At 41.2% G+C, this 14,687-nt stretch overlaps 1 protein-coding gene across 11 annotated transcripts in view; it reads right to left on the bottom strand.

The window, feature by feature from the left end:
- Nucleotides 1-13,208, bottom strand: part of TANC1 (tetratricopeptide repeat, ankyrin repeat and coiled-coil containing 1) — a 214,357-nt gene extending 201,149 nt beyond the window's left edge. For 8 of the 11 annotated variants that reach the window (XM_039855455.1, XM_039855459.1, XM_039855460.1 and 5 more), the window contains exon 1: nucleotides 12,683-12,847. The gene's annotated coding sequence lies outside the window, so the exon portion shown is untranslated. Of the gene's footprint in view, nucleotides 1-12,682 lie in introns of all 11 variants that reach the window. The other 3 variants (XM_039855453.1, XM_039855454.1, XM_039855457.1) reach the window with 2 other exon arrangements.
- Nucleotides 13,209-14,687: the final 1,479 nt, after the last annotated feature.

The raw sequence follows: 14,687 nt of genomic DNA, 5'->3' as shown, positions 1-14,687 counted from the left end.
GAGCCACGTGCCCTACCGTTGGAAATAGCTGAGAGAGGGGACCACTTCTTGGTTTACCCATAAATGCCAAGAAGGCAAAGCTCATAAATGTCTGCTGAAGCAGCCTATACTCTGCTCCTTGACTTCTCTTATCAAAACTTAGGACACTATTCATTTTCCCTTCTTGGTTAAATATATTAATTCTTTAAGAGGGCACAAAGCCAGTAAGGAGAATTCTCTTGTCCTCCTCCACTGAGAGGATGTGAGCCCCGTTAGGGAAAGCACTAACTCCTCTCCTCTGTAGGGAAGCCTGCTTTCCCGGTTGGTGACAGTCCTGTTCATAATTACACATGTATGACTTGAGTGTGGCGATACAGACTCACTCCATCTAAATAAAATAAAGTTTAAAGTTCTAAACCACAAACGAATCTCTACAAACGAAGTCCGTGGAGTGTCTCAAGTTCTCACTGTCTTATTAAATAAATGCATTTTTTAAATACTGATTTTCACTAAAACCAGTTTGTTGGCAATACCCTCATGCCAATAACAAAATACGCTTTTGTCTCTGGTTCCTTTTTCTCTATAAATTACCATCTAAAACTGTCCCACTTGTTCAAAACATTTCATATAAACATCTAATTGTTTTAACACAAGCAACTAACTATATAGATTATCTTTAAATCAAGGTCTTATCTGGATTTCTGTAACAAGTACCTTAAAATTCGTAGTTTCAAAAACACACAGGGCAAACAAAAACTTCCATTCAACTACTGATCCAGAAAGCTGAACTTTAAAATATGGCTAAGAGGAAGAGAAGAAAGAAGAGAACTGACCTGTTTTTGGCATCTATGAGCCAAGCATGGTGCTGAGCATTTTATCACATAGGTTCCCACCTTTAATCTTGGCATGACTCTATGAAACTACCTCCTTTCACAGACAAAGAAACCAAGGTCAAGTAAACTGCCCAGAGCTACACACAAAACCACGGTTCATCTGGCTTCAAAGATCATGCTTTTTTTCACTATACCCTATACATTTGTGTTTTTAAAAGGGGAGGAGAAAAAATGAGTGTGTATATGTGTGTATTTTGTGTACTATTCTAGTTAGAAAGTACCTATTCTGTCCAAGGCACTTTATTATTCAAAACAGGCGAATTTTGATGTGAAAAACAGTACTCCTGCCTGCTAAGGGATTAAATATAAGAATGTGCTAAGCACTGCCTATGATGGCTACCATTCATCACACAAAGCTACTTTATATATTCCATGCTATTCTTCATTAAGACTCAGAAAATTCCTTTAAGTTTAATTTTTCCCAGACATCCAACAAGCACTTGGAAGGATATTAAGGGGAAAAAAATTTAAATAGCAAATTAAGTTAGCAAAGTCAGATAGGAATTTTTATTTACATGCCTGAGTTTCCAAGACAATGCACGTATGAAATTATCAACCTGAGTCATTTAAGTTATATAAATACTCAATCACTATGTTGTAAGCCTGAAACTACAATAATATTGTACATCAAATGTAATTGAAAAATAAAAAGAAATAAAAGAAAAAAATTATCACCCTAAGGGTGTACTTAGATTTATGGCTATATTTCAGATTAGCATAAGCATTTACCAGAAAAATATTCTCTTAAAATTTATCAAACAGAAGTAGAATTAATGTATGTTTCTAAATTAATGTGCTTAGAAATAAATCTTTATGGAATAGTGCTTTCTCATTACAATTCAGATAGCCTGTCATTCCGAATCAAATTCAACCACCAAAAATGTTTAACACCCAAGCCATTTTATCCAAGAGGCACATGGTTTATAGTCTTAAAATACACTGAAAATGTATATCCATTTAACTGGGCCAACTATTCAGACTACCACCATGTTCCAACCACAAGTGGAATATGTTAACTTTGCAGTCCCCTCGATATACTAATAAAATTAATTTCCAAACATGCTCCAAGCTATTTCTTCTTTATATTAAAAAAAAAAAAAAAGCTACTTATAAATTGCTAAATTCATGCCTTTTCCCAAGTGGGGGATAGAGGGGAGGAGCATAGTCTAGGATCTATTGCTGCCTAAAATATTTAACCTGAATTTAAATATGCCTTTAGATCTAACCCCTAGTTTATAGGAAATACAGGAGGTCAAATGGACAAGGTAAACAACAACACAAGGAAACAAATTCAGAACATGGGACCTGCTACCAGTTCTCTTCTAAGAGAAGGAGAGAGGAGGAAGGGTAGTGAGATAGTAGTTTTCTACATTTAAAAAAGACTAAAGGGACAAAACAACAACCCACAGAACACTGACCGAATTCTTGTTCCAAAAAACAAAACTGGTGACAAATGTCATTAGGGGGACAATTAGATGATATTAAGAAATTACTGTTATTTTTATTAAAAATTGACAATGGCTGGTGATTTTTTTCATAAGTCCTTAGTTAGAGATGCATACTAAAGTTTGTCAGGTGAAATTATATGATGTATGGGATTTCCTTTAAAATATTTTAGCAAATTAAACAACTCAACGTCGTTCTCTGGCCAAAAGATGCTTTGCAGAAGTTTCTACAGTTCAATGCATTTGAGAATTACTAAATACTCTGTTTCCTTCAAGGAGACTGAGAATGAACATTAGAAATAAGGGTGCTCGAAAGTCCTGCAGTTAAAAACAAAAATACCTTTTTACTTTGGTCGGCCCAGAGTTTCTCACTTATTTGAACATAGAACTTGTTTTCCCTGCATAACACCTATTAATTTCCTGAGAATCGGTTTCCCATAGAGCCCACTTTGGGAATTGCTGCTTAATGTAAATAAGCCACTCTGAGGTAAGGCTAAGTCACATGTGTGCTTCAAGAACTCTGAATAATAAAAAATTCACAATTGCAGCTATTTGCAACTTAGATGCCACTCACTTTTTGTTTTGTGTGTGTGTGTGTGTGTGTGTGTGTTTTGCATTAATAAGTAGTTGCTTATCCTATAAATTAACATATTTTAAGTCAGACTCTTTCTATAATATGAAATTACCACTGCAAAATTTTCCTCAAATGCAGTTAAATTTTACTTATTCAAATCCATTTCCTTGGAAATCTACAATGGAATTGATTTCAAGTTCATTCAAGTTGTCAAACCACACCAACTTTTCACTTTCGAAACTACTTTGAGATTTTTTCCAAAGGTTATCCTAACCCTCTCCAATGTCTGGCTTCACAGTAACAAAACACAAAACAAACAAAATCTGAAATCAAAACTATTTGACAGTCTTTTAGGTGGTGCTTAAAGGTTTCCAGTAATTTACCTCAAAGTCTCCCAGATTTCCATCTTTATGTACCAAAAATGGTCCCATTCTTACAAATAGGTCCTTTGGGTACTTAAACAACTAGATCCCAAGAAAAGATTCACCCTGTCACAAATTCTACTTACTTCATGACTAAAAGTTTTATAACAGGTCTGGGGTTTTTTTCTTCTTCTTCTTTTTTTTTGAGAAAAAATTGCATCCTATTCCAATTAAGAGCCTCAATATGATACTTTAAAACGTTGGAAATATTCTTAAAAGACAAAAATGGCTAACAAAGAAATCTGAGCTAGAAGTCACTGCTACAAAGAAACAATCAAATTTGATGTCTCCCTTGCATCTGGGAGGCAATTTACAACATTCAAAACCCTTTCATATACATTCTGTCATTTGACCCTTAAAACCCTGGAGAGATGTCTGTTTTCCATCATGATAACATATATTTAACATGGCTCAACTTGAAAGCCAACAACTTGTCAACCCTCAATTATCCTTACCATGGAGAGAATATCAGCATAAATAATTTGATTCAGCTGAGCAGTGTAGCGTCCAACAAGGACACTCCTATCTCCTGACAAGGATGCTCAAGTCAGACTCCACCACTGGGGCCTATCTCCCATGATTTTGCTTGGTGGTACCTGCAGACAGCTAACTGTCCTCAGGCATTTAGATCTTCATACAGCTCATCCTCCAGGCCTTTTCTGTCACTCCACAAGGAGAGAAGACTTCTTTTAGCTCACTGAACCTGCAGAGTATTGTCCAGTAATGTTTTTGTACCACCATCCAGGGAGCTTCCCATTTTCATCCATGTTAGTGTTACCAAGTGAAAGAATAACAACGTGTAACTACAGGCAACATGTGTGAGAGCAGAGAAAACAGCCTTGGAATAAACATGACCCAGATTTGGATCCTGAATCCTCCTGTCCTGGTCATGTATGCTCCTTGACCTCAAATCTCTTACATGTCTATGAAGCTCTCAACCTCCTAAGGCTGTCAGGTGATGAAGGTGAGAAAAACTCCCATGGTAACTGGCACAGAGCCGTGATCAACGACTGTGGGTTCTCTGTCAGCCTCCCTCTCAGAAAGGGAAACATGCAATTTAAAAAAATGACCAAGGCAAGACAGGACCGCCATCATCAAGAAGGCTATAACTCATAAGCAAAGCAAACAGGTGAACAACTTAATAATATAAAGAAAAAAGAGTATAAATGTACAAGTAATGTGCTAGAGAGGTTATGTAGAAGGAACCATTTAAATGCAGAAAGGAGAAATCAGAAAAATATTAATGAGAAAGCAGTATTTAGTTGAGCTAGGCCTTGACAGACAATGAAAATTTCAGTGGTGGGGGAGGGAAGAACAGTCTCCTCAGAGGCAAAATTGACGCACAGTATGTGACAGTTATAGAATGGGCAGGAGCTCAGTGACATTTGCAGAGACACAGAGAGGACAACTGGGTCTGTAAAAGAAAGTTATGAACCAGATCACAGAGAATCTTGAAAGCTATGAATAAAAGGGTAATAGCAATTGCTGTTATCTCTCCTTACATCAGCTATGGTGCTTTCAGCTGCAAGTAACAACTATAAGTGATTAAAAATGGCTTAAACTGTGGTCTCGAAACTTTTTTGATCATGCAGCCCTAAGAGTAAAAAAAAAAAAAAAAAAAATCACTAAACATATACCCACAATATGCTATAAGTTGTATATAACTTATAATTAAAACATTAGAGTTATGAATTACCTGTATATACTTATAAACATTCATTAGAAACTTTTTAAAGCTACCTTATGACCCAGCAATTCCACTTCTGGGTATTTATCCAAAGAAATCCAAAACATTAATTTGAAGATATATGTACCCTTATGTTCACTGAAATTTTATTTACAAGAGCCGAGATATGGAAGTGACTTAAGTGCCCGTCAATAGATGATTGAATAAAGATGTGGTAACATATATATACAATGGACTATTACTCAGCCATAAAAAAATGAAATCTTACCTTTTGCGACAACATGGACGGAACTAGTGGGTGGTTATTATGCTAAGTGAAATAAGACAGAGAAAGACAAATACTACACGATCTCACTTAGAGGTGGAATCTAAAGAACAAAATAAATGAACAAACAAAACAGACCCACAGATATAGACCCACAAACATAGAGAACAAACAGATGGGAGGGAGGGTGGGGGACTGGGTGAAAAAGGTGAAGGGATTAACAAGTACAAATTAGTAGTTAGAAAATAGTCATTGGGATGTCAAGTAGAGCATAGTTAATATTATTAACTATATATACTGCCAGGTGGGTACTAGACTAATCCAGGGGATCACTTCGTAAACTATATAAATGTCTAACCACTGTGCTATACACCTGAAACTAATATAAAATAATACTGAATGTCAATGGCAATTGAAAAAAATTTTTTGATTTAAAAAAATTTTTAAAGAATGAGAATGATTCAAACAGTTTTGTTAAGTTTATTTTTATTAATACAAATCTATACAAAATTTTTGTACAAACTTCTTATTAAATTTGATTGAAAGCCCATTTCCTAATCTCTGAATAAAACATTTTCTTGTCCCTGTATATTTACTTACATTATTATCACTTTGCAAGACTCTGCTTAAGCCACATGGGAGTCAGTTTACTTAAAACTAGATAGTATAATCCATAGTCCTGTTTACATGGATACAGTCCACCAAAGACAAGAATAAGAATGAGGGTAACACTGTCAATTCCACTAAGTTGCACAATGCCTACACTTCCCTCAAGTAACTGTAAATAATCTAAGTGACAGGAAGCTTTCATATATACTAATCAGTGTTGACCCATCTATTAAATATCAATAAAGCTTAACGTTTTCCTAGATAAAGTTTTAATATTGTCTTCCCTCATACTTAAGGATCTAGCACACTCCACTTTGGAGATCACCGTCTGAAACAAGAATAAAATTTTTTTCTCACACAAGATGTTCTGAATCACAGTGGTTCTAGGGTTGGTTAATTCAGCAGCTAAAAAAAGTCACTTTCAATCCTTATACCTCATGAGCCTCAAAATGTCAACTTCTATTTTGCTGACAACCTTAGGTTCCCAATATGGTGAGACCCAACAGGTATCACATATCTATCCAGTCAATGGTCACTGGAAAAAGGATTGGCATTACTAAAGTTGTCGTGGCTTAATCAAAATTCATTTCCTGGGGCAGGAGACACACCCAATTTACCCTGAAGATCATGGCCAACAGAAAACTAATCAAAAGCAGGGTTATGTTATCAAGTAACGTGGCCCCCATAGTGAATCACGTAACTATCAGAGTATGAATGAGCCTTGGCACAGGCAGAAGAACCATCCAGCTGAGCCCAGCTCCAATTTCTGAATACTAAGCAAATCAACAGTTTTAAGTTTAAGCCGCAAGAAGGAAAGGAGATCAGGATGGGGAATGCTGTAACAAACCATCCCTGACCTAGCACTCTACCTACGTAGAACAATGGGGGAAGAAAAAGCTACACTGTTTCATTTCCACGGATGTTTTCTTAAATTCAAACATCCAGTTCAGAGTCAGCAAGCACTCAATAAACATTAATAATTGATGTTACTAATCCCAAGTAATTTAGAATAAAGCATGGCAGAGAGAGGCGAGTATAATGGGTTCCATGGGAATAATAACCAACTCCTGAGTTTTTTGCAGTAATTCAATACCCTGTTACGCAAGTGCCTGTAAATGCAGCAATTCAAATCCCCACACAATGTAGAAACGTCCACCACTCTCAACACTATGGGGTGTACGTTGCAGGAGCATTAAAAATGTCTGTACCCTTAGGCATACTGGTATCCTGCATTAGAAACATATCCTGCATTTTGTTTACTCAGCTCCTTCCCTCTTCCATTAACAATAACTCCCTTCTTTGTGGGACACTTCGTCTCCCCACAGTCCCATCTTGTGGGTCTAACCTGGACTGCCAAGCATAACTCTCCTTTGGCTGGCATCAGGCCAATCGGATTGTCTCCAGGGTTTTCCCAAATTGCGAATGACATAACATGAATCGTGAATTCATGTAATAGAAGAACTAAGAGCAAAGAGTTAGTTTCTTGATGATGTGAGGTTATGAAGCTATCAGTAGCCAGGTGCAGGGTCCTGTGATTTAATGAGTAAAGCACATTTGAGCCAAAGGGCTCTGATAGCCTAAGAGATATTTCCTTCCAACACACTTAAATATCAAAATAAACTGAGTAAATAAATTATGGTAATGTATACAATAGATTTACTAAACAGCAATTAAAATAGTGCCAAAGGAGAATGCACTGGTATGACAGGGTAACAAGCACATTATGTAGGTATATACTGTACTCTAAACTGTGCAAATATACGACATGCACCTTTGTACGTCAAATCTTTTTCATATTTCTTCAAAAGCACATGAAATACAGGCTCCCATTTTTGCATGACTATATATGAATGAAAAGGTCATAGTCAAGTTTCTTAGAGACTGCCCCACCCCCACTCCAACTCGCAGAGGTAATAAGCAACTGCTCATGACAGGCAAGTAACCCTAGGTGTGCTGGGGTGGGGCAGGGAAGGTGGTGAGTCACCATGGCTCTGGGCTATATGGGCGAACATCCTGGGTTCACATCTATATATACAGCTGTGGCTGGAAGATTTTTACTAAAACTCCCCCATGGCTATGGCTAAAATCCAGGGACTATGCCATCCCTCTGCAAGACTTTTCTTGTCCTTGACATTCTTGACTATGGGACTCTTCTTTCCAGAATATTCTCCTTGATCACACACATCTGCAGGAGCCCCTAAAGACAATAACTACCCTAGACAGGCAACCCTCATCAGTGACACGGTCAGGCCAGAACCCCTTTCACTTTCCACAAGATAATGTTTCCCCCGATAGCCTTCTTTATCAAAAGTCCTACTGTCATTCTCTTGATAATAAAAAATGAGAAGCCATTCTTTGTCTTCGCTGCTCTTATCCCCTTCTGATACACTGATAACAAAGTCTCCCAACTTCATTAGCAAATACTGCTTCATAATGCTCTTTTTCCTCACACATATGGATGTGGCAGCCTTCAAAGTCAGCCCGTAGGTACTGATTGATATATCCTCTTTTTGTGGTTGAGACATCATTGCTTAATATTTTGAAAAAACATTCTTAGAATAAGTTTAAAAAGCTGAAGATGGATGGTCCGCTCAGACATAAAAGAGCCTATAGTCTAGCACATAATTTTATTTAGAACCTTTTAAAGAAAATCCATACCAGCTTCCAGATGAGTGTCAAGTTGCACTCAGTGCTCTTAAGTAGGCAAGCAGGATACAGGATAAACAGAGTGAAAATGGGTCACCTGCAACCTACTACTTCTTTACCATTAAATCACTAGTACCTTAAAGGAAGAATTTATTTAGCACAGAAAGTGCTGCAAAATCAGATTTATCAAGACATCAGTTAAAAAAAAAACAAACAAACACAACAAAGATGACACCAAAGAAGGGACATTCATCCAGGCTTTGTAAATTAAGCTGAGAGATACCAAGATGAAAGGCAAATTATATGTATATTTCTTATTTTTAAAAAAGATGTATAGGTTTGAGAAGTGATTTCCTTAAGAATGCTGTTTGGGGTACTAGCCCAGATTATAAATCACACTTTACCCTGAAGCTTACTTAATAAAAAGAAGTTGAGAATACACAAAGTTTATTCTAGTTTGAGGTATGTGAATTTCTGAATTCTCTTAGGGGAGAAAGTTTTATTGCCAATATCAGTGTACCATTTTTAATCTCTGACATCAAAGCACAGATAGATGTTAACCCTGGGTTCTGAAACTAGAATAACCCATAAATGAAATACTGTAAGAGATACCACATATTAACAGACTGTTTGTCAGCTTTTATTCAATTCACAGGTGATTCCATGAATAAAGAGAGGTGCAGGAGAGGAATAGGGAGAATCAGAAGACCTAGGTTCAAGTTCAGCTCCACCATTTACAGATGATATTGAGCAAATGTTTCTAACTTGCCCCACCTCAGTTTATCTAACTGAAGGTTCAGGAATAAAATATGTAAGTAAATCCCTTTATAAACCCCAAAGCATTGTTCTAATACTACAGCACTGACTCCAGAATGTGTGCATTTCTCAAACTCTTAGAGAGTCACAGAACTTTAGGGTTGAAAGGTACTTGCATTTTAGGGATGATAATGAGAAAACCGAGGCCCAGACAGGTTTTAGAGCCTTGTACAGATAACACTTGTCAGCTGGTAAGGAGAAGTTCTAGTTTTTCCACCACTGAAATATGCATTTAGATAGTTCAAAGCAAAACTATCCTAGGACTAAAACAAATCTCTCCCCAGAGAGAGAGAGATAGGGAGGTAGGTAGGTAGGTAGGTAGGTAGGCAGATAGGTAGATAGATAGATAGACAGACAGACAGATACACAGACACGGTCCCTGCCTGACAATGGTTCAACTTTTTTGATTTCATGATGGTGTGAAACTGATACACATAATAAATTACATGGATATTCAGCAATTTATTATAAAATAGGCTTTGTGTTAGAAGATTTTGCTCAACTGTAGGCTAATGTAAGTGTTCTCAGCATGTTTAAGGTAGGCTGGGCTAAGCTATGATGTTCATGTTCGACGAGTTAGGAGTATTCAATGCATGTTCGATGGGATATTTTCAACTTATGATGGGTTTATCGGGACGTAACCTCATCATTAAGTCAAGAAGCATCTACACATCTTCTGCTTTATTTTGCTTTTTGTAAACTTCACTCCAATAACTTAAAAGTTAAACTAAACTCTGCATCAGAAAGATAAAATAAAGCCAATTCTCTGGCTCTGAGACTCGCAGCCTACTTTCAATCCAACCCAGACAAAACCTTTACAATTGAGTTATAAGAGGCTAATGGAAACATCCATGTAATATTAACCTCCAGCTATGCTGGCAGGCAACATTATAATATGGATTACAGTTCTACCAGCCCAGGGATACTGGTTTTAATGTTCCCTGGGAGATAAAGAATTAATCAGCAACTTAAAAGAGGATGTTGATCTAAAAATAGACATTTAATGGAGACAATTCCATTATATTTAAATTGTGCCCTCAATCACCCAGAATCAAAAACCCACTATGGCACCAAAGAAATTGTGTGTGGTTAGAGAGACAAAAATGTTCTTTTTCTACAGGCTGTTATGAGAAGCAGAAAAAGGCTGACTATGAATCAGTTATGTTTTAGTTCCACGGTGGACATAAATTATAATTTGGACATTCTGGTGGTTAAACCAAGAAAGCAGGAAAACCATAGCTTCCAAGTCCCTGTAAAACTTAAGTTTGTAGCAACCCAGCTGAAAGATGGGGCCATGAAAAGTGACCTTAGACTTATTTCTGGACTTTCCTGCCTCCACTAAAATCAATGACACTATTTCCCATCCCTTATTGTCAAATCACAACAGTCCGGAAGCCTGGACCAAGTTCATTTGGCAGGTAACAGGAGCAACCCTAGGAGGAAGTCCTGAGGATGTCAGATACCATATTTCCTTTTCTCCTGCTTACTTTTCATCTTAATACCTCCAGAATATATTTACCATGCATTCTGACTGACACCCACCAAGCATGCTGCCTGACACAAACTGCAGAAACTGGCATACCCCAGGGAAGGTCCCTGGTGAGATCTTTTAAGTAGCTTAAATGAGTAAGACATGCATTCTACTACTATAATGAGCATCTCTCAGTCCCTCATAAATTCTTTCATTCCCAGCCATCAAGAAGCAGCTGTTAAAATCCAGGAATCTTCCTAGCAGCAGATCTGAAATACCTCCAAGCTGCCAGAGAAGCTTCACAACTGCTTTCTTCTCCTTCCCCTCCCCCCCAATCCCAGGAGTGCCAGCCTGGCAGGAATAAAGATGACCCAGGAAGAAAAAAGAGAGAAAGCAGCCGATCTGGTGAAAGCAGAGATGCAGACTCCCCTCATTTCCACTACAGAGAAATACCAACTCTCTGTACCAACTAACCAAATTTCTCCTTTACTCTCTGATTCCTACCCATTCCAAACATATAACTTCTGCAGTCTGGTGGTCTGGTATTTCTCGAGTTAGCGACCTCAGCAGTCCTAAATCCTTTCCTTAAAGATTCTGAACCAGACAGTTCCTTTCCGTGTCAGAGTTCGAGGCCCATCCCACGGGAAGATTCAGCTTCTCTTTACCTTGTAACCCGCCCAGTCTGCGCTGTAACTCGGGTCAAGTTCAAGATGAAGGTGCCCTCCTAACCTACTGGAGTTGACTCCAACAGGGAAAAGCACTACAGAAACCAGTTCCAGGCACGTGGATCTGGGGCAGCCAAGAGTGGGCTGGAGGGGGTTGGGTGGGAAAACTACTCTCTCTGAGCCCTGCGTCCTCCGACCCCTGGCCGTGGCGCCGTATTTCAACCTGACCACCGCCGCATTTCCTCTTGGAGCCTTATACAATAAGTCAAGTAAGTTTTGAGAACGCCGGTCCAGAGACGTCCCTGTCTGCAAACACAACACACAATGCCTAGGGCTTCCTTCCTCGCCAGCTGTTCCGGAAAGCTACCGCGCCAAAGCAGGGAGCCTCGCACACCCCTAGCATTGTGCACCCCACAGTCCTTCAGGAAGACGGCGTGCTCTGACATAAGTACTCCCAAAGTGACCGCTCTTCAAAGAACAGGGGGATTCACAATCTTGATACAATTCCTGTCTCTTTCAGTTCCCCCTCCTGTCTAATCCTACCTGGCTCACCCACCCCACCCTCAAATAAAAGATCATGGATATGCTAATCGCAGTGTTGTTGGAAGCAAAGCAACAGACTTTCAGCCCTGAGTGGGGCATTACCGCACCAACCCCCTCTGGCTTAAGTTCACCCGGCAACTTCGCGACCCGTGCTCCGCTACACTCCAGGGGCACCCTGGACCCTGCAGTGCCAGGCGCGCCTCTCCCCCGCCTCCTCCGCCCCAGGTATCAGGCGCAGCCCAGGCCCCTGCCAAGCCACAGAGGTGGCGAGAAAGAGGGTGACGAGGCCGGGTAGAGGTGCTCCCGAAACCCGAGCTTGCCGCCGCGTGTCCCCGGTGCCCCTAAACCCCAGCTCCGCCGGGGGGCCACTTCGGTCCAGCGAAGAGGGGATGGCGAAGGGAAGGCGCACTCTCCAGACCCGCCGGGACCAAGGCCCGGGGGTGCCCAACATGTCTGTGCCTATCCCCGCCGGGTTTGCCAGCGGCGGGGGGTGGGGAGGGTGGGTAGGGGTGGGGGAGGAGGCTCCAGAAACTTTCCCACATGCCTTCTCACTCTCCCCATCACCCTCTCCTCTTCCCGGGACCCTCTCTTCTCCTCCGCACCGCTGCAGCTGGCCCTGCCCCGGACGCGCGGAGACCCGCGGCGGCGCCAAGCCGGCGGGAGTTACCTGCCGGGAAAGTTTCCAGCTCCTCGGTGCGATTCCCCACCCCCAAGGCCGGGCCTCGGGGCGCGGCCAGCTCGGCGCTCGGCGGCTGCCTCTCCGGCTTCCCAGGCGTCCGCGGTTCCAGCAGCTGCCACAGAGAAGCCTGCGATCCGGCCCGTCCCCCCGCCTCGCACGGCCCACACCGGGGCCTCATTGGCAGCCCGAATCCCCGCCCTTGCGCGTGTTCCCGAAGGCACCTTCCTCTCGCGCGCCCGCCCGGGCCGCGCCCCCGCGCCCCTCCCCGCCAAGGGCTGCAGCGGCTCCCCGGACCCGCTGGGGCGCGGCGCGCGAACTTTCCGCGGGGCGTGGGCGCGGCGCCTGTCTGCCCCACCTCTCCCGGCGGGATCCCCAGCTTTCTCTTGTGGGGCTAGTCCCTCGAGGCTGACCCTGTGCCCCTCCGGGACTGGATCAAGATGGGTGATTGTATTTTTTTCAATCTCTTTAAAACCAGTGAAGTGACCCGGCCTCCCGGCCTTGCTGTGTTTTTGAAAACAACCGAGGAAGACATATGGGAGCAATTAACCAAGCTGAAGTTTTGGTGGATGCTTTAGGGTGACGTGTGGCTGTCTTGAATTTTCGCTGCCTCACTTAACTACACACACACACACACACACACACACACACACACACACACTCTTTCTGTGGCAAGAATGAACTGAGGGAGATGAAATATATAAGGGGCATCTCGCCTGCTATCTTTTTCTTTCCCCGAAAGCGAGTTAGGGATGTCCCCATAGCCCAAAGGACTCCGCAGACTCCTTTGACCGCTCCATGCTGGCCTTGTGCTGTCTGTACTGCATCCAACGGCGCAGTACAGGAGGACCAACGTTGGAAGACCAACGATGTGAGTTTATCCGCAGGAGCGGGAGGTATGGAGTGGGAAGAAACACAAAGATGCTATTGTTTTGGTTGGTAGCAGTAAATGAAATTCCCGTGTTCCCAAAATGTTTTGTTATTCCCCAGCGGAGCAAACGCCGGCATAGGGCCTACGGTTTCAGGACTCCTGGGTTCGCCGGCTTCGTCCAGGAAACCCAGGCAGCCAATTCAGGCTCGCGGGTCACAGCCCACTCCACACCCATATAGCCCTTTAGACCAGCCTTGGTTATCGAAGGATCAACCAGGACTGCTGCTGCCTCGTGTGGCCTGCGGGAATTGTGCACGGGGGCCACCCCAATTGTGTGTCTGGAGCAGGGAATACAGAAGTTGCTATAAACGGGTTTACTGGCAACCCCTAACCTTTCTGTGGCAAACTCGCCTTTAAAGACAACTGTTTTAAACAAATTCCACCATAAAAACTTCAACCTCACACAGAGCTTCCCAATATGAAGATATCCGGGGAAGGGAGTGTCCATATTTAAAGTTCCTATGAAAGGGGACAGGAACCAAAATGCCACACGATCGCTCTACATAAATAAAAGATGCTGAAATTTGCTGGATTTTTTCATCCATACTTTCAAAGGCCTGATTATTACTGTGCTGATATTTGAGCAGTAAACATACCAGCAGCCTTGAAGTCTTCCTGAAACAAAGCAGGATATAAATATTTAAAATAAAATATAAACTTATTAAACCAGAAAAGGGAGTGATTTCTTCACTCTGAAATGTCTCATTGCTGAAAAACATGGTAATACATTTCATTTAATTTCTCTTGAAATGCATAAAAGTTAGCAATCTTTCAACAACTGATGAAAAAGCCAGACGGCAATCTTAAAAGAATGACACAAATGAAAGAAAAAAACCTCCACAGTAGTCTAACCTGAAATATTAAGATATGAAAGAAACAGTCCTAGAGAAATAGACTTGTACAGTTCCCTGCATCAGACTCCTGGGTGAAATGTATAATGGATGAAATCTCCAATTTGTGTCACATTCGGTTCTTGGCTCTTCTACATTTGCCAAATTTTTGATAAAATTGCTTAGTTAAATTGGGCTTTGAAGACAATGAAATTCATTTTTTCCCTCTATCCTC

This window comes from Pteropus medius, unplaced genomic scaffold (assembly GCF_902729225.1).
Source record: "Pteropus medius unplaced genomic scaffold, Ma_sr-lr_union100, whole genome shotgun sequence".
In the NCBI taxonomy this organism is placed as follows: Eukaryota; Metazoa; Chordata; class Mammalia; order Chiroptera; family Pteropodidae; genus Pteropus; species Pteropus medius.
This window is presented reverse-complemented; position numbering and strand designations above follow the sequence as displayed.